The sequence below is a fragment of the Macaca nemestrina genome, chromosome 17 (assembly GCF_043159975.1).
Source record: "Macaca nemestrina isolate mMacNem1 chromosome 17, mMacNem.hap1, whole genome shotgun sequence".
Classification (NCBI taxonomy): domain Eukaryota; kingdom Metazoa; phylum Chordata; class Mammalia; order Primates; family Cercopithecidae; genus Macaca; species Macaca nemestrina.
Window position 1 is genome coordinate 23,282,705 of NC_092141.1, and position 20,746 is coordinate 23,303,450.

Consider the following 20,746-nt stretch of genomic DNA (forward strand, 5'->3'; position numbering starts at 1 on the left):
AGAATAATTCAGATTTTTTGTGACCCCACCTTTTTATTGAGTAAAACCAAAGTACTAAACTAATAAATGTGAAAAAGGATGTTGGCTTTAAAAAGAAAAAGCCCCAAGACATCGAGCCTCTTAGATATTTTAAAAGTGAAGAGTGAGAAGGAACTCACTGTTGCTAAATAGAATTATAGGATTATGGTCAATTTATAATCTTTCAATACGGGATTTGAATGTTCTGATACTAGATACGATGTACATACTTTATTTATATAGTACCTCCAGAGAAGGAAAAAAGTCAATATTGGTTTATACAGCATTTGGCATGTTATTCACATATGCAGTGATGTATACGATGTCAGAGCTAGAAAATACCTCAGATGCGATTTGGATTTAGCGCTGGGAGAGCCCGCCCTGCTGAGCCCGCCCCGTCCCCTCCCACCCCACCACGCCTCGCCCCGCCCTCTCCGCCCCCTGCCCCTCCGCCCCCTCCCTTTAGTCCCCCGCCCCTCCGCCCCGCCCCCTCTCCGCCCCCGCCCCCCTCCTTCCAGCCCCGCCCCCTGAGGCATCCGCAGTGCGCCTGGCCGGCAGGGGTGCATGTTTGAGGACTGTGCGTGGGTCTCCGAGACCGGTGTCTGAAGTCGTCAGTTTACTGCTTGTAACGAACATAGCGATGACTGGGAACCTGGAAGTAGAGACTCCTTTCCGCCGTCCTTCCGTCCCTAGGGCTGCTGCTAATCCGCCCGCCGGCATCCAGGACCCCTGGCTGGCTGAACGCCCGCACCCATCTCGCGCCCCAGGGCCCGCTGAGCGCCTGGCATAATGGGAAAAAAATCACGACGGAAAGGTCCAACCCCTCACCATGCAGAGGGGAAGCTCGGCCGCACGTGTAAGGACCCTTACGCCCCTTGGGGTTTCACCCCCGCTTCGCTGGTTCCAAAAGCCTGGGTCGGGGCCTCTTTGTCCTGTGGGGGCTTCTCAGCCGCAAAAACACAGGCCCGAGCCCGCGGGCCTCCCACCCGCCATGCATAGGCTGCGCTTCTGCGCCTCAGCACTGCGCCTGCGGGACCACCTGGCTCACTTTTCCATTTGGATGATGTCCCTGTACTTCGTGGCTGCAGGCTCCTCAAGCCCCAGGTCTGTGCGGGAACAAGCAAAGCAGCAGAATATCCGTGCTACATCTTTCTGGAGCACCCATTTTACTACCAGATTTGGAAGGAACGAAGTTAAGTAATTTCCAAGGCAAGTAATTAAAATTTTACGGTGAAAAGGCTGGAAACTCTTCTGCCGGTAATAACTGTCAGACATATCTGTGGCTGAAATGTCAGACTTTCTCTGAGAAAAAAACTGAGAACTTGTTTCCCATTATTTAAAATAGGAAAAATTATAGGGCACAGCAAGTCAATAGAAAAAACCTACCAATTTCCTAACTCACAGTGTGGCAGTAGGTTTAAGTTGCACATAAGTTAGGATGTAAAATGCTTAAATGTTGCCACTTGGTCACCCACATTTGATATGGTTGTTACATGCAGTTGCCTTGTACGCAGTAGCAGTGGCTTGAGACCAGCAATATCACTCGTTTGTCAACACACCAAAGCTTTTCGAAGTCACTGTCATGATCCTGGTGGTCTACCAGTTGTTTCTGGAAGCAACATGTGGCTTTTCCAGCAAACGATTTAGTTTAAAATGTTATAATCTTTGAAAGCTCAAACTTTATCTCTACAACCATCAGCTAAAAAATTTGAGACAGGTTCTTGTCTTTTGCCAAAAGTGCACCACGATAGGGGCTCCACTGATCCACCTGCTTCAGCCTCCCCAGTAGCTGAGACCACAGGTGTGCACCACCATGCCTGTTAATTTTTATTTTTATTTTTGTAAAAACTACATCTCCCCACATTGCCCAGGCTGGTCTTGAACTTCTGGGCTCAAGCAGTTTTCCCGCCTTGGCCTCCCAAAGTGCTGGAATTACAGGCGTGAGCCACCAACTGAGCTAGGAGTTAGAGACCAGCCTGGGCAACATGGCAAAACCCCATCTCTACAAAAAATTTAAAAATTAGCTGGGAGTGGTGGCACTGCCGATACTCCCAGCTACTCAGGAGGCTGAGGTGGGAGGATCCTTGAACCCAGGAGGTCCAGGCTGCAGTGAGCTGTGATTGCACCACTGTACTTCAGCCTGGGCAACAGTGCCAGACCCTGCCCCATCCCCCAAAAGAAAGAAAACTATTAGTTCATAATGTAGTTGATGAAATAATGTAATCCACAAAGAAAGGAGCAATGATAATATGTGTGTAATTACTCAGTATTAAAATATTGTATCTAGTATTACATATATAATATTGAATACCGATAATGAATGGGGCACTGCTTTAAGCACTTTATACTCATTATCCCACAAGGATTCTCTCTCGGGTAGGTCTGAGTATATTCAATTTAAAGGCTAATTAGTAAGCAACACATAGAATTGAACAGGAAACTATTTAAAACATAGAAGGCTCTCAAAAATACAATGTGGAATGAGTAATGCAAGTTACAGAGATACATAGCACATTTATAGAAAGTGTAAAAACTTACAAAGTTAAACAGTATGTTTTTAGAGAAACAATATATTATTTAGAGATATTATTATGTAATAAAACTATAATGAAAGTCAGGGAAATAATACTTTTTGTAAAGCTTCAGAAGAATGATTGTCCAGATGGGGAGGCAAAGGGTTACATTTAGGAAGGGCCAACCATGCACGCGGCTTCAAGTGATGGCTACAATGTATTTACTTTACTTTTATGTGAGTCTGTGTGTGTGTGTGTCTGTGTCTGTGTCTGTGTGTAATTTTGTATGTATAAAATAGTTCATAATAATTTTTTTTTGAGTTGGGGTGTTTCTCTGTCTCCCAGGCTGGAGTGCAGTGGCATGATCCCAGCTCACTGCAGCCTCCAACTCTCAGGCTCAAGTGATCCTCCCACCTAAGCCTCCTGAGTACCTGGGATTACAAGTGCACACCACCATGCTTGGCTAAATTGTTTAAATCTTTTGTAGAGATGGGGTCTCACTCTTGTCCAGGCTGGTCTTGAACTCCTGGTCTCAAACAATCCTCCTGCCTCAGCCTCCCCAAGTGCTGATATTACAAGGTTGAGTTGCTCTGCCCAGCCTCATTTTTTTTTTTTAAACAGCTTTATTGAGGAAAAATTCACATACCTTATGATCCACTAGGGTTTACTATAATCACAGATATGTGAAACCAACACCATAGTTAAGTTTAGAACATTTTTATCAGTCCTATACCCTTTAGCTATCACCCTGTTATTTCCCCCAGCCCCTACCCCAGCTGTAAGCAACCGCAAAGCTAGTTTCCATCTCAATAGATTTGTCTTCTCTGGGCATTTCATATAAATCGATCCATATAAGTGATTTTTCATGTCTGGCTTCTTCACATTTGTCTCATTCCAGAAGGTGACTGAATTGTTTCACAACTAGGAATACTAAACTGTGGGGTGAATGTTTGGTTCCCAAGTGAATGTGAATGAGGCAGAGTGGAAGGAGAGTTCTTTTACTGAGGGAAAGGGACAAGAACCAATGAAAGAAAGAGATCCAGCAGGAGGGAAGGGAGGAAGAGGGGTGGAGAGCTGCTGGAAGCAGATGAACAGAGCTCTGGGCCTTGACAGCAGAATAGAAGGTGCAATGCTGTGGGGTGCAGGTCCTGAGGGGGAATGTGGAAAACGGCAGGTCATAAACTCTGAATTCCAGCTGCTGGAGATGTGGATCCCAAGGGCCTGGTTATCCCCTCACAGGCAGGGGCTGGAAAGTGGGGTTCTGCTCAGGTCCAATAAGGAAGTGGGTGCACAGGTGGTGTGGACATGTGCGTGGAAGCCCACAGTGTGAGGTGCAGAACTTCAGGGAGAACCTGCATTTGAGCTCCAGGCTGGTTGGAAGTATTCTTTCATTCAGCAGCCTTCTCATTAAGTGTCTGTTGTGTGACAGACATTGCAGAGTTTATAGATGCAATCTTACCTGTCCCAGCCTTCCAAGGACTTCCCTGGAAGACTGGGACATGATTATTTTCCATCTCCCCACGGTTCATGGAACTGTATTCTGCATAAAACGGGCAAAGTAAAACTATCATTGATTAGTACTGGAAGAAACAAAGCTTTTACCTTCATGTTTTTTACAAAATGCAGTATCTGAGACGTAGCATTCTGTATCTTTGGCTTCTTTAATGTTAGCTATACAGAAAAAATAGAAAATGAAAAAAATTTTCCAATATTAAATATTCACATTGATGTCTGTATTAGTCTATTTTGTGTTGCTATAAAAGAACACCCGAGGCTGGGTAATTTATGAAGAAAAGAGGTTTATTTGGCTCATGATTCTGCAGGCTGTACCAGCCTGGCACCAGCATCTGTTTCTGGTGAGGACCCTGGGAAGCCTCCAGTCATGGTGAAGGGGGAAGTGGAGCAAGGAAGAAAGCAGGTGGGTACCATGTGCTTTCAAACAACCAGCTCTCATGTTTCATAGAGGAAGGACTCACTCACTACAACCAGGACAGCACGAAGCCATTCCTGAAGGATCTTCCCCCAAGACCCAAACACCTCTCACTAGGCCCCACTTTCTTTTTTTTTCTTTTTTCTTTTTTCTTTTTTTTTTTTGAGACAGAGTCTCACTCTGCCACCCAGACTGGAGTGCAGTGGCATGATCTCGGCTCACTGCAAGCTCCACCTCCCAGGTTCATGCCATTCTCCTGCCTCAGCCTCCCAAGTAGCTGGGATTACAGGCGCCCACTACCATGCCTGGTTAATTTTTTGTTTTAGTGGAGATGGTGTTTCACCATGTTAACCAGGATGGTCTCGATCTCCTGACCTTGTGATCTGCCCGCCTCAGCCTCCCAAAGTGCTGGGATTACAGGCGTGCACCACTGCACCTGGCCTAGGCCCCGCTTTCAACATTGGAAATCAAATTTCTTTTTTTTGTTTTGTTAAGGATATAATCTGACTCTGTCACCCAGGGTGGAGTGCAGTAGTGCAGTTGTAGCTCACTATAGAAGCCATGGCTGAGCTGAGCCATAGCTTACTGTGGCATCCAACTCCTGGGGCTCCAGAGATCCTCCCACCTCCACCTCCTGAGTAGCTGGGATAACAGGCTCAATCCACCATGCCCAACTAATTTTTTTATTTTTTGTAGAGACAGGGTCTCACTAGGAGATCAAATTTCAACATGAGATTTGGAGAGGACAAATTTTCAAACTATCAATGTCAATAGTTTTTTTTTTTTTCCTCATAAAGAGTATCTATGTGTTAGGAACTTTAGATGTTTAAAAAGTGGTGGCAGGGGAGAAATATATAATAAGGGACACACACTGTATAATTTCCTCACATTTTAAATTACTCTGATAACTAATACATACATAGATTTATGGGTCTGGAATTTTTTCAGTGAGACATTTGTTTATAATTAAAATGTAGATTTGATCTCCTTATTCCTTTTTAATTCAGTCCCAGGCCTGAGCCACTATCCAAACATTCCTACATTGAAACTGGGATTTTTCCCTGAAAATGTTGCTTGTTAGGAAAACAGGAGACAGTTGCCTTGAGCCCTCTGGCCTTGGCCGCCAGGCCGCTCTCACAGAGGAGTGTTATTCAGTGGGAAGTTGTGCTCCCTGCATGGCACCACAGCCCCTCAGCTCTGAACTCAGCAAACACTGTCCCATTTTTCCCTCAGTAACAAGCACAGAGGCACCACCACAGGCTAGTACCCAGTGGGAACTCAGTCTTGGGAACTTACTGGAATTGTTGAAAGATATGTCCCTTTTTAGTAATGCATATGGCCCTAAATATTAGGTACAATCTGACTTCAGATTCAAGTCATCATGTGTTTTGGCTCAGCTGTGGCCTGCATATGGTATTGTTGATATTAGAAATGAAAATGCTGGTGAGCCACAGAAAGAAAAATCCCGTGTTTTCTGAAACTTTCAAACACCTTTAGCCTTGTTCGTTAATCACCTGGAAGGAAGAGACCCTATAAAAACTGCAAACGCAGTGGCCAGCAGCCAGCCCTCGAGAGGCTTGCTGAGCTGTGAGGTCTGGAGGAGGAAGCAGCTCTGCATTGCTTCTGCAGCCCCAGTCAAAGCAATGTTGAATTCCAGCGTGATATTGAAATGAATGTATTTTATTGTAATGTTACACCTTACATTTTTTATTAAGTCCTTTGTTCATAAATGGAAACAACAAAATGACAAATTATTTAACATTTTCATATTTTACAACCTTCCTGGCCACTAGCAAAAAAAAAAAAAAAAAAAAAAAAAAACCAAAAAGAAAGAAAAAGAAATTTGATTCCCAATGTTGAAAGCAGGGCCTAGTGAGAGGTGTTTGGGTCTTGGGGGCAGATCCTGCAGGAACGGCTTGGTGCTGTCCCGGTGTTAGTGAGTGAGTCCTTGCTCTATGAAACATGAGAGCTGGTTGTTTGAAAGCACCTGGCACCCACCTCCTTTCTTCGTTGCTCCACTTCCCCTTCCATCATGACTGGAGGCAGCCTGAGCTTCAGAAGGGAGGCCGTCCTCTAAGACAGCCTGTCCGATATAAACAGAATATGATCTAGGCCTGTCTGTAGTTTTAAATTTTCTACTAGCCAGGTTAAAGAAACTAAAGAGAAGCAGGTGGAATTGATTTGTGATAATATAATTTATTTGACCCAATATATCCAAAATATCATTTTAATGTGTGATCAGTATAAAATTATTAATGAAACATTTTACATTTCTTTGTCTTAAATCTTTAAAACTCACCCCATATTTTACACTTCTAGCATATCCCAGTTCGGAGCAGCCACATTCCTGATGTTCTGAGGGCTCTGACTCCCTGACCTCAGGAAGGTGAAGGGCCTGAACCGAATTTCTCTGCCAGGAGCCAGGGACCTCCCCCTCCCTACCCACATCTCTTTTCGGTCCCAAAGGAAGAGAGAGTGCCCTAAGAGAGCAGGGGCTGCCAGCAGGAGGTGGCCACAGGTACAACACTGCTACCCATCTGCTGCTTGGTGGGGCCATTCTCCCTCCAGAGATCAGAGGATAGCGGGGTCCCAGGAGGTGGGCCCTGTCCACAGCCTTGACCTCCAGAGATTAGATTTGGAGGGAATAGATTCCAGACAAATGCTTTACCTTGCTATTTGGCCTTGGCCCTAGTGGTCAGGCTGTCATCTGTTTCCTCCTGTGTTGTGTGATACTGTGTGAGTTTTAAGCACATACATGTCTACATGCATTTCTTTATAATTCAAGGGACCCAACTTCTAATAAGGGGAGAAGGAATTAGGTACCTAGATGGTCCCTACCGTTTGCCAGCTAACTTGTAATCAGCATGTTGTTAATCCTGGCATCCTGTCTGCTCTGGGTGTGTTAGTTCACTGTTACTGTGTAATAGCTGTCCCAAAACTTATTTAGCTCATGATTGAGCAGGTCAGCAATTTATGGCAGGCTCCTACCATAAATGAATTGTGATACCTATAAAACCTGCCATACCTTATAAGGCATAGCAATCTTCATGTGTGTGTATGGGAGAAGGGTGTCAGTGACCAGGCAGCTCTGCTGTTGAGAGTGAGTTGGCTGTGGACTGGGCAACTTCGGTTCTCTTCCCCATAATGTTTCATCCTCTAGCAGGCTAACCTGGGCTTGTTAATTGAGATGGCAGGGTTCTGAAAGAAAAGGAAGAAGCATTCAAGACCTTTTGAGACTGGGCCCAAAACTGCCAGCTGGATCCAAGTCTTGGGAAACAGATTCTACCCCTGGATGGGAGCAGCTGTAAAAGCACATTGCAAAGGATGCAGACACAGGGAGGGACGAAGAATCGCTATTGTTGCAGTTAGCATCACTATGCCTTTTCTTGCAGACAAAATGTATATAACTGTCCAAGTCAAGTAACTTGTCCAAAGCCCCACAGCTACTAAGCGGGCTGTGCTGGGCCTCAGTATCTGCTCGGCCTGACTCCAGAACACAGCCACCTCCATGGGCCGCACTATCACACGGCTTCCCTGGGCCTTCCAGGTTCTGGAGGGTGACTCTTCTGCAATAGAGGCAGGATTCCAGCAAGATTCTCATCCTTGAAGTGTTCTTCACCATTAGGAATATTCCTCTCCAGATAATGATTGGGAAGCGTCTTGGAATAACTTGGAATAATTTTGGGGAAATGGTTGAAGGCTGAGTTAAGAAATCAAGGCACTAGCACTATATTTTTCATTTCTAATCATAGGAGAAATTTGAAAACACGTATAAAGCACTCCACATGTTTGGAAATTCTTTTCATCCCATCTTGGCATTTGGAGGCTATTACTGGTCTTCAACACAGACTAAATCAAAATGCTGTGCCCCAAACAACCTCTTCCTCTGAAAACACCTGCTGTAAAGATAGATCTGCTGAGAAGACATTTCCTCCTGCTGCAATTTAGTCAAGCAGCTGAGCATGTCTTGAAGCCGTCATTTGATTTTAACAGGACAGAGCTGTTTTCTAAGACTGCCCGCCACCCCTCCCTGTAAAGCTGAGATGCTGCAATGAGGCAAATCCCCACAGCACACAAGGGAATCAGGCACAGCCAATGCATCCTTTAGCACAGCTAAGGTTCTCACCCTTGATGCACCTTACAATTACCTGGGTGGCAGGGGGCTTTTAAAATTCCCAAAACTGAAGTTGCAACAGACCAGTGAAATCAGAATCCCTGGGGCAGGATCCAGACACCCTTGCTGTTTAAAGCTCTCCAACTGGTTACGGTGTGTGGCCAGCGTTGAGAACCACTGCTTGAAACCAACATCTTTTGATGAACTAGTAGCAAATGATTTCTCAAATGAATGTAAAGTCTTTGCTGCTGAGCTATAGCCTTTCAGTCTTACTTGCGTTATTTACATACTGTCTTTTGCAGGACCTGACCTCTGCTACTCATTTTGTTTGACTCAACTCAATTTCACAAGTACTGAGTGCATATGATGTGCAGAGCACCATGCTAGTTATTGTGTCCTTGGTTTGGGGAGGACTTTGCTGGGAAATAAAATCACATCGTCAGAAATAAGAGTCTTGCTACTTATCAAATTGAGGCAAAAATGGGAAGACCTAGGGGGTCTCACCCAAGGGTTGGGACATTAATAGATACATCAGAATATGACAGTTCATCTGATGATGCTGTGGGTAGAAGTGTCCCACTTTGAAACAAAACAAAACACTGCTGTTACTCTGAGATACTAAATTATGTGTGCAAATATGTGGTATTTAAATATTTTGTTGATACATAGCATGCATACAGAAATATGGGCATAAAGCGTTCACTTATGCTCGACATATATTATGACAAAGTTAATACACGTGGGTAACCACAAAATAGAAGCAGCCTCACTCATGTGGTCCACAAGCGCTTTCTCCCTCCCTCCTCCTCAAAGGTACCAGTGTCTTAACAGCTGACATTATAGATCAGTTTCGTCTTTCTGTGCAAGGTGTTTCATTACAGAAAAGTTTAAATATATGCAAAATGAACAAAACTGTATAATAGACCCGTGACCCAGCTTCAACAGCTAGTAATCATGTGCCATTTTTGTTTCTTCTGTACCTCAGCCCTTTCCCTACCCCTCACTTTATGTATTTTTTTAGTTCTTTTTTGGTGAGGTAAGATATACATGCATTGAAAGGCACAAATCTTAATTGTACAGCTTTGAAAAATAAATAACACCCATATAACCATCACCCCTTTTCAGAATGGAATATTTCCATCATCCCCAGAAACCTCCCTCATGCTCATTCCTAGGCAATTTTTAACTCCCCCAGAGGAAAGTACTGTTGTGGGGGTTTTTTAACCATTAAGTTCATTTTGCTTGAAATCATACAATATACATTTTTATGTCCAGCTGTCTCAGCATAATGCTTGTGAGACACCTCCATAGTGTGTATTTTAGTTTATTCCTTTGAATTGCTGAATAGTATTCTGCTGTATAAATGCACTGTGGTTTGTTCATACATTTTTCTGTTGATGAATATTTGGGCTATTTCTTGCTTTGGGCTATCATATTAGTAAAGATCTATGAATATCCTTATACAAGTACTTTTTTGTATTGTTTTATTCCTTTATTAGCATTGAAGTGACACATATTTTCATTTTTTAGCAGTTGCTCCAGGGATTACAATGTGCATCATTAACATTCTCACAGTCTAGAGTTAATATTGTACTATTACAGTGAGTGTAAAACAGAAAAACTTACTACAGAATAGCACCATTTATCTCCTATCCTTTGTGCTGTTGTTGCCATAAATTTTATATCTGTACATGTCAAAAACCCCACAACACAGTATTATATTTGCTTTAGTCATAGATCTTTAGACGAAATTAAGAGGGAAAAAAAGAAAAATATATTAATAAATATTTGGAGGGAGATATTTTGAGGCCACAGAAACATACTGTTTCTTCTTTAAGTTTCATCCAATTTTTGCATTCATTGATGACTCTTTCCTGCAGTAATGATTACTGTAGTGTTCTAGTGGTAGTTTTCTATTTGTGCTATCCTTCAACATTTATTACTTGGAATTCTTCTGTGAGGAAGATTTGTCTTTCCTTCCTGATTGATTTAATCTTTTCTATATCAGTATGGACTTGTGGCTATTTCTTTTATGTTATGGGTTATAATTTAGTGCTGTCATAATTATTTGCCACTCACATTGTTCCACCTTGAGCCACAGAAAGCTCTTCCAGGTTGGCTTCTTTTGACATGTCTCCACCCTTTTATGTTTTTTAAAAGCACTTTTTTATTTTCTGGCACTGCAAGATGCTCTAGTCTCATCTTGTGTTTTTCATGGCAGGCCTAGAATTAGTCTTTTCTCCAAGAAGCCCGGGTTTCTTTTATAGGAGAATGGTATATAGAAACTAAGATCTGGGTACTGGGTGTGCTCATTAATACTGGGATATCACTGCTTCTAGGCTCTCTCAGCATGTGAATGTTTCCAAACATGTATGCATGAATACAGACTCAGCATCTACCTATCTATATCTGTCTATCTAAACAGATACATTAAAATAGACAAAGGTTCATACTGACATTCCTAACTCCAGTGCAGCACCTCAGGATTTATTCTAGCATTCTCCCTTTGCTTATTTGTAACTCTTTCACCTACAGAGAGAAACTGGGATCTAATTCTCTGAAATATATTTGCTAACATGGAAAATCATTTCAGAATTGCTAACCCATACCCTGAAACAAATTTGCCAACAGTATATTTGTGTACAGTTCTTGAGTCTTACAGTATGCAGTCAAAACAGTATTTTCCAAGGTTACTTAGGTGAAGACTCTTTTCCCCCACACTCTTCAATATGGGTTAGTCATAATTTGTAATGCAGTAAGATTCATTTGTCACCCACTGCATTCCATCTGACCCCCTCACCATCTTTGTTGATTTTTAAATTTACGTTGAATAAAACCTGTAGCAGACGCTTTTTCTACATCAGTTGAGATAATCATGATTTGCCACTCCATTCTGTTAATGCAGTGACGTTTGAATGTTCAACCATCCTTGCATTCCAGGAATAAATTCTTCTTGGTCATAGTGTATAATTATTTTAATATGCTGCTGAATTTAGTTTGTTGGTATTTTGTTGAGGATTTCTGCATTGGTATGCATCAGGGAAGTGATATGGATCTCTAGTTTTCTTGTCTACATTTTTTTTTCTGGCTTCGGTACAGGGTAATTCTGACCTCATAGAATGTCATAGAATGAGTTTAGAAATGTTCTCTCATTTTCAATTTTTTAGAAGAGTTGTATTAGTGTTATTTAAATGTTTGGTAAGATTCACCAGTGAAACCATCTGGTTCAGGGCCTTTCTTTGTCAGAAAGTTTTTGATGACGGATTCAATCTTAGTAGTTACGGGGTCTATTCTAATTTTCTGTTTTTTCATTATGCAGTCCTAGTAGGTTTTGTATACCTAAGAATTTGTCTATTTTATCTAGACTGTCCTATTTGTTGGCAAACAGTTGTTTATAGTACACCTCTTATAATTCTTTATTTCTGTAGAATTCATAATAATGTCCCACTGTCATTTCTGGCTTTGAGTCTCTTTTTCTTAGTCAATCTAGCCAAAGTTTTGTCAGTTTTGTTCATCTTTTCAAAAACCAACTTTTGGTTTTGTTTATTTACTGATAAGGAGGGATTTATTTCTGTCATATACTGATTGTTGTTTATATGCCTTACAGCTTTTTTGTTCTTCATTTCCTACTGTCTTCTTTTGTATTTAATTGATTTTTGGTAATGAAATGTTTTAATTTCCTCATTTCCTTTTGTATATATTCTATTTTGTGTGTGTGTGTGTGTGTATGTGTATGTGTGTGTCATCATGGGTATTACATTTAACTTGCAAGTTTATTCATTTTATTCAGTTGTATAAACATACTGTAATTTATTTATCCATTCTACCCTTTATGGTCCTTTGGATTTTAATTATTGGACTTTTTGTTAGAGCAGTTTTAGATTTACATGAAAAAATGAGTCAGGGAATTCCCATATACCCAGTCTCCTGCCCACATGCTCTGTTGTTACCCTTACAGCCTTGCCTTGTGGTACATTTGTTACAGTTGATGAACAATGTAGAAACATTATTATTAACTAAAATTCATTAGAGGTCACTCTTTGTGTTGTACCTTCTATAATTTTGAGAAATGTGTAATGACATGACATGTATCCATCATTAATGCAGCATACAGAATAGTTTCACTGTCTTAAAATATCCCTTGTGCCTCAGCTATTTGTTTCTTTCTTTCACCCTCCCCTTCCCACAACCCTGATAACTATTGCTCTCTTTACTGTTTCCATAGAATATCATGTGGAATTTTACAGAATATCGTATGGTTGGAATTCTATAGTACATAGCATTCAAATGGGCTCCTTTCACTTGCCAATATGCATTTAAGTTTCCTGTGTGTCTTTTCATGGCTTGTGAGCTCAGTTTTAAATCAAGGAATAATAATTTATTGTGTGAATCCACAACAGTTTATCCATTCACCTACTGAAAGGCATCTTGATTGCCTCCAAGTTTTAGCAATTATGAATAAAGCTGTCATAAACATTTACGTGGAAGTTTTTGTGTGAATATAAGTTGTCAGCTTATATATAAGGGTATACTTAGCTTTATAAGGAACTGCCAGGCCAGGCACAGTAACTCATGTCTGTAATCCCAGCACTTTGGAAGGTTGAGGTGGAAGGATTGCTTGAGCCCAGGAGTTCATGACCAGCCTGGGCAATATAATGAGACCTTGTCTCTACAAAATAAATTTAAAAATTAACCAGGCATGGTGGCGCCTGTTGGTGTTAATATCATTGTTATGCAACCTGCTCTAGGAAGTGACGATCCTGTGTTCTCTAAGATGAACGTAATGAGCATCACTCAAGTCAGTAGTCACAACCCATCATTAGCAGAAGCTCAGAAAATAAGATGTTAAATGCCTGGCCATTAAGTTTTCTTATCTTTGTTCATTTCTACAGAATCATCTCCCCTGCCCCACAAACGTGAAAGAAAAGACAAGAGAAGCACCCGAGAAGAGGAGGGGAGAAGTGCCCCAGAAAAAAGTCATCCAGTCTCTGAAGCTTCGCCCAGGTGGGCACAGGCCAGCCAGCCTCTCCTCTGGTTGCCCAGCCAGCTGCAGGCTGTCATATAACCTTCCACCCGGCGTGCTTTTGAGTGTGTGGAAGTGCTGTATGCCCTCTTCTTTGAAAACCTGTTGAGCAAATGCCTCCGCATTTTATGCCCCTTCAACCTCCACCTCCAGGGGCCCCCAAGACCAAACATGCTGTGCACACACAGCAGCTCTTTGTGTCCCACTCCTGGCCGATCTCCTGCATCATCTGGTTGAGCTCCATTGAACTCCGCAGTCTGCATACTCTGTGGAACTCAGGGTCTTCTTGCTCCATGGAACTCAGGGTCTTCATTTTCCATGGAACTCAAAGTCTTCTTGCTCTGTGGAACTTGAGGTCTCCTGGCTCCATGGAACTCAGGGTCCTTGTGCTCTGTGGTACTCGGGGTCTGTGTGCTCCATGTAACTCGGGGACTGCATGCTCCGTGGAAAGCACTGGGACACACTTGACCCCCCACACCCACACATACATCCTTCATTTTAATCCTGCCCCTCACCTGTCCACCCTGTGAGGCTTCTTCACCCCCACTCTGCTTTGAGCTCATGCCGGGTCTTTCGGGCTGGCCTGAAGCATGGGTGTTGGTAGGAGGAAGTGGCTGAGGTCACACGTTCAGGCAAATTCTGCTGGTGTTGCACCTGATGGAGCTGCCTGGAGAGGATATTTCCTTGGAGGATGTGCCTTGGTGGCCACTGGCTTCTTATGCTGCCCACACCGCTGCTGATTCCATGGAGGAGCCACAGGGCCACACTGGGGGCTGTTCTGGAATTGGTGGTTTTCATCTGCACGTTAGGTAAGAACTGGCAGGCACCTTGGCTGTCCTTGTGGCCTCTGCCCTGCCCCTGGCCCTCCCCAGGTTGCTGATTTTCTGAGCTGCTGCTCTTCCAGGAGGAATTAAAGGTGGGAATGGCTGAAACCTGTGCTTTGGATTAGCAGAGACCCTAGGCTGTGTCATGCAGAAAAGGGAAGGATTGCAGATGGTGGCGGGATCAGCCGAAGGCAGGGGCTTCACTGTGATGCTGGAGCCCTCCATGTTGGGATGTTTGCATACAGCCCAGGTTCAGTTAGGTGGCCCATCAGCGAGTCCTGGATCTGGTCTCACTCACAAGCCATGGACAACAAGAGCTCAATTTGCCAGGGCTCCCTGGGAGGGGATTGGAGAGCCTGAGAAAGAGGCTGGGCTGCCTGTTACGCCCACCCCACACCCTGCCTCCTGTAACCCCTTAGGAGGTCAGCCAGAGACAGTAACTCAAAACCTCGGCTTTGGGCAGCCAGATGCCCAGAAATGAGGGAGAGGGCAGGCCTAGACACCAAAATAAAAGTCTATATATTTTAATATAAATACCAGAGGTGTTTGAACCAGAACAACTCCATCTTGAATAGGTCCTGGGTAATTTAGACCCCACCCTTAAGCCTGGAGAATCTTGAATGAGGCTGAGACCTACTGGGCTGCATTCTCAGGAAGGCAGGCATTCTAAGTCACAGGATGAGTTAGGAGGTCGGCACAAGATACAGGTCACAAAGACCTTGCTGATAAAACAGGTTGCGGTAAAGAAGCCAGCCACAACCAAGATGGTGATGAAAGTGATGTCTGGCTGTCCTCACTGCTCATTGTATGCTAATTATGCATTAGCATGCTAAAAGACACTCCCACCAGCATCATGACAGTTTAGGAATGCCATGGCAATGTCAGAAAGTTACCCTATATTGTCTAAAAGGGGGACGAACCCTCAATTCCAGGAATTGCCCACACCTTTCCTGGAAGACTCATGGATAATCCACCCCTTGTTTAGTATATGATCAAAAAGTAACAATAAGTACAAGCAGTTGAGCACCCCTTGCCACTGCTCTGCCTATGGCGTGGCCATTCTTTCTTTCCTTTACTTTCTCTAATAAACTTGCTTTCACTTTATGGATTTGCCTCAAATTCTTTCTTGCACGAGATCTAAGAATTCTCTGTTGGGGTCTGGATCAGGACCCCTTCCCAGTAACATAAATATGAAACAAAGGTCCATAAATTGCCCCAATTGGAAACACAAAATTTACTATGAGGATTTATATAACAAAGAGATAAAAGGGGCCCTGATTGTCTTTTGTGCCTATACAGCATGGGCTCCAGATTAACAAATGCTAAAATGCACCAATTGACAAAGCTTCATGAACTTAGTCAATGCTGGGACTCAAGTTACAGTTATACCTGGGATAAACACTGCAATGCCTGTAATCCTGGCAAAATAACTATAGAGGAAAAATAGGCATGCTTTATTTTAACTGTAGCTTTGCCCAAATTTCACATAGGCATAATACTCATTGCCCTAAAATATGCTCAAACACAATGAATAATAAATATGATTCAATTAAGTCTTTGGCACTTATAAATTGGCTTGGACCTTGGAGGTCCCCAGTTAAAATAGTTAATATGACTATGACTATGAGACAAATTGGACCTTGCAGATCCCCAGTTAAAATAGTTAATACGACTCTGTAAGTTATAGCCAGATGTGTTAGTTTGCTAGGGCTACCAGAGCCTGGGTGACTTTAACAATACAAATGTATTTCCTCACTGTTCTGGAGGCTGGAATTCCAAGACTGAGGTGTGGGGGATTTGGTTTCTCTGAGGCCTCACTCCTGACCTGAGATGACCCTTCCTATGAGCACACCCAGCACTGAGGTCTCTCTATGTCTCCAGATTTCTTCTTTTATAGCGACACCTGTCATGTTGGATTAGGGCCCACCTTAATGGTCTCATTTTAACTTACTCACATCCTTTAAAGGCTGTATCTGTAAATATGGGCACATTCTGAGGTACTGGGGGTAAGGGCTTCAACATGTAATTTTGGGAGAGACACAATTCCGATGTACAGGACCTTCAAGTTTAAAACTTAATATATGAAACCTAATTAATAAAAGGGTGATTCTGTCCACTGTTTCTCCATTAGACAGCTCAGTCTTGCCTGTGCTTAAGCCTGGAAGAAATAAGTGGTGCTTCACAGTAGAGTCCTACAGCCTTAACATTGTAATCCTTTCATTAAGGCCCCTATACCCAATAGCCAGTATTAAAGAACTTACTGACCCCATCCAATCAACAACTGGTAAAGATTTTGCTATTATAGATTCAGCTATCATGTTCTGTTCAGTGCCTACTTCAATAGCCTCTCTGCCCTAATTCACCTTCACCTGCAATGAGACATGGTACTTCTTTTCTAGGCTACCCATGGGGTACCCCAACATCATTGCCACCACATATAGTCTTCATAGAGTGCTTAAGTACACCCAGCTTTCTCCAGGAGCTCAGGTTACCCCAGACCCTCATCCGAGACAGCATTGCCCCGGAGCTCATAGCTGGAGATGACATCCCCCAGGGAGTTTGATCTCTACAGGGAAATCAAACTCAGGGAAAACTTTGATCTCTACAAACCATGACATGTAGAGAGGCTCACACATCTGATTCAACAATCCCTGATCCAGTGGTCCATGGACACATTTGCCCACAAGGAATAACCTAGAATCTCTCTCTGGTGGGGGTCAGGGGCTGAGTAGAACTTAGTTTTTAATCATTAGACATAGGCAAGGTGTTTAAGTTACTACACTTTCAAGCAGTATGGCCCTCACTCAAAGTGAGGTAAATATTGCTGCAAAGGAGCAACAGCTGCATTGTTGGAGTTTTGCTTTTGAGGGCTGTGTGTGTGTGTGCGCGTGCACGTGCATTGATTTCTTTCACAAAATACATTTTCAAATATTTCCTTACTCCAATCAACATTGCCCCTTCCTTTTAAATAAAGTTTTTGAAAACTAATAAGCCTATTTTTTAATTTACATTTTTTACTTACATTTCTTTACAAACTGTTTGCTATTAGTCTACAGTGAAAAGTCAACACTTTATAAAATAAGATTGGCATTTAAAAGCTTGTCAATTCTAATACTTTGAAAGGCTATACCCATTGTCAGAAAGTCTGGGCTATTCAAAATATTTTACAAAATTCTGAAACTTTGAAAAGTTGCAAGATTTGGGGACAGCAAGATGAGGTGTTTTCTCTAACAGCCAGTTTTGTTCACTGTATTATGAAATAAGTACTTTTTAAATTAACAGCTTGAATTCCAAATTATATTTTTGAAAATCAATAATGATTTTTGTAAAAATAGAAAGTCTGTTGTACCTTTATCTTAAAATTCATTTCTTATCTATTTTCTAGATTTGATGTTTTGCCATTTTATTTTATTTATTTTTTTTATTTATTTTTATTTTATTTTATTTTATTTTATTTATTATTTTTTTTTTTTGAGACAGAGTCTCGCTCTGCCGTTCAGGCTGGAGTGCAGTCGCCGGATCTCAGCTCACTGCAAGCTCCGCCTCCCGGGTTGACGCCATTCTCCTGCCTCAGCCTCCCGAGTAGCTGGGACTACAGGCACCCGCCACCACGCCCGGCTATGTTTTGCCATTTTAAAGGATACTAGACAAGAGGATCTCAATTTGGATCATTATCTTGGGCTCCTAATATCCTAATATAATTTTAAATCATCCCAAACAATGCATTATTACCATATATATCAACAATTCCCAAACTGCTATAAGCTATGTATACTACTGATATTTTTCAGCTAAAATATACTTATAAATACATAAAAATATAAAAATATTTTTAACTATGTGTTGTTATGCAATAATGCACTTTTCAAAAAGAAACGATATACCAGTCTCAAGAATACCTGGAAGCGGCATGAAAATTCTTGATTCCTTTTAAATATAGTGACAGAAAAAGATGTAAATCTAACAATTGGCTGTTTTTATTGTATAAAGTTTTTTCTATAAGTACATGTGAATTAAGTATTTGTTATTCCACATTTCCCATGTCACCGATGCTGTGTGCCCATGGCACGGCTATTCTAACACTGCAGCTGCGGGGCTGAGGGTGGCAGACCGGGCACTTGCACTGAGCTGCATTCGTCACACAGTTGGACCAGCCCTGAGCCGGGGGCGGAAGTATCCTGATGTGAAAAGCTGTTTGCCGAGTACAATGACCACACGTTTTGTCTATTTTGAATCCACCATCAGAACAAAATCTACACTCTCGACAGATGAGACAGGCAGATATGATCTTTGAACATGAGTGAGAAAGACGTTCACACAGAATCCCATCCTCCCTCACATGACTGGAGGATTAAAATGGCAGTGGAGGAGTGGATGTTCAGCTCAGGGGTAGATCAGTGGCACTGTCACAGCTATTTTAGGACCTGAAATATTTATATGAGCCTATTCCAAACCCTAATAATACATATATAATGAACTCAGAACTGTACACAAAGGGAAACAAAAAACCACTCTGACAGTGTCCAGGTCCCTCATCAACTCCCCAGAAGTCAAGGAGGTCAAGGCTGGTCTCGAACTCCTGGGCTCAAGCCATCTGCCCACCTCGGCCTCCCAAAGCTCTGGGATTATGGGCATAAGCCACCACACACGGCCTAGTAAGTTCTTTCGATATGTTTGGAATGAATGTGTTTCCAGGATAAAAGCTTACAATGACATCTTTCTTACTTGTAAGATACCTGAAGAGCAGAGAGAGGGTCCCCAGGCTGGCTAAGCATCCGGAACACTGGGGGAGCTTTAAAAACACAGATATAAATGATTGTGCCTCACCCCTTACTTACTGAGTCACAATCCCAGGGATGGAAGCGCCCAGAGAGCTGTCTTTTCAGAACTTCTCCAGCTCTCCAGGTGGTGCTGACAGTCAGGCAGATTTAGAGCCAGTGCTGCAGGCAGCCCGTCCCAGACCTCGGGAGCAGGGGAGTCACCCAGGGCTAGGTCAGACTGAGGGTTCTGGTGCACCAGGGGTGGGGAGGGGCTTGAGAGTTGGCCTTTCCAACAAGCTTCCCAGAGAGGCTGGTTTGCTGATCCTCAGACCAGGCTTTGAGGGTGCACAGCACTCTTCCTCTGGGTGTGTGTCCACATACCTGGCACCTTTGTTGTTGCATTGCCCCAGGCATGAAGTGCAGGGTGCCCCCTCTATGCCTTCAGCCTCACTCTCTCCTCTGCTGACCCCCAAATTGCTGGGGCTTGGACTTGCCTTTATAAAGGGAGCTCTCAGCTCAGGGATGGGCCCTCCCCACCGGCCCCCTCTTCCCAAGGCCCAACATCAGCAGGAGCTGCTAGAGCAATTCATTCTGGGGAGTCTATGTGGTGTGAAAGGCTTAGGGAAACCATTCTGTTTATTGTCAAGGGCCAGGAAGCAAAGCCTGGAAACAAAGTCTGGTATTGCTCGACCCAGTGGTGATGAGTGACAAGATAGGGCCGGGTGCGGAGGAGACTCCCACACACAGCAGGACCGAGTGAGCGCCAATTCTTCCTTCAAACACTGGCACCAAGGAGAGACCGCAGTCCATTCCCATAAAGGCAGTGGACAAATGGAAGCATCGCTTGGTGTGCCAGCTCCTTTGGGGCAGGAGAACAAGAGGTGACTTGAAGCGGGGTCGGGAGCCCCGTCCCAAGCACAGTGGATGTTGAAAGGGGTCCCAGGCTCCCCAGGTCCTGGGCTTCTCTTGATTCTCAATGTTAAGCTTGTTGATTGAATATAGTTGCTTAATGCGGACCCCAAGGCAAGGAAAAGACACAGGCCAAGAACCGGGGGCTTCAGTCAGCTCTGAAAAGTCAGGAAGAGCATTTCTAACATCCAAATGCAAACATCTGCCACCCCAGGCTGCTCCCATCTGGAAACTGCACTGCAGGGCACAGCAGGTCGCAGGTTTGCCTCCACCACCCAGCTCCTGCCTCCCTCACTGTGCGGGATGAGAGGTCCACACACCCATTCCTTCTCACCTTTGAAATGGAAGTGGTGGCTGCAGCCTGGGAGCTGAGGGTGTCCTGAGCAGGTGAGACCACCAACAGGGGCCTTGGGTGCCTGCCAGCTACAGGCTGAGCCATCCAGGCTGTGCACAGCCATGCCTCAGCCACCAGGATTTCCTTCCTTGGAACTGGGCCTTCCATCCAGAGAGGCTTGCAGCAAAGAGCAGAAATGGGTTTTTTCAGCCGGGAGTGGTGGCTCACGCCCGTAATCCCAGTACTTTGGGAGGCTGAGGCAGGCAGATCACGAGATCAGGAGATCCAGACCATACTGGCTAACACGGTGAAACCTCGTCT

General features: G+C 43.4%; 1 pseudogene; it reads left to right on the forward strand.

The window, feature by feature from the left end:
* Positions 1-571: 571 nt before the first annotated feature.
* On the forward strand, positions 572-15,526 carry LOC139359488 (putative uncharacterized protein LINC02693; annotated as a pseudogene).
* Positions 15,527-20,746: the final 5,220 nt, after the last annotated feature.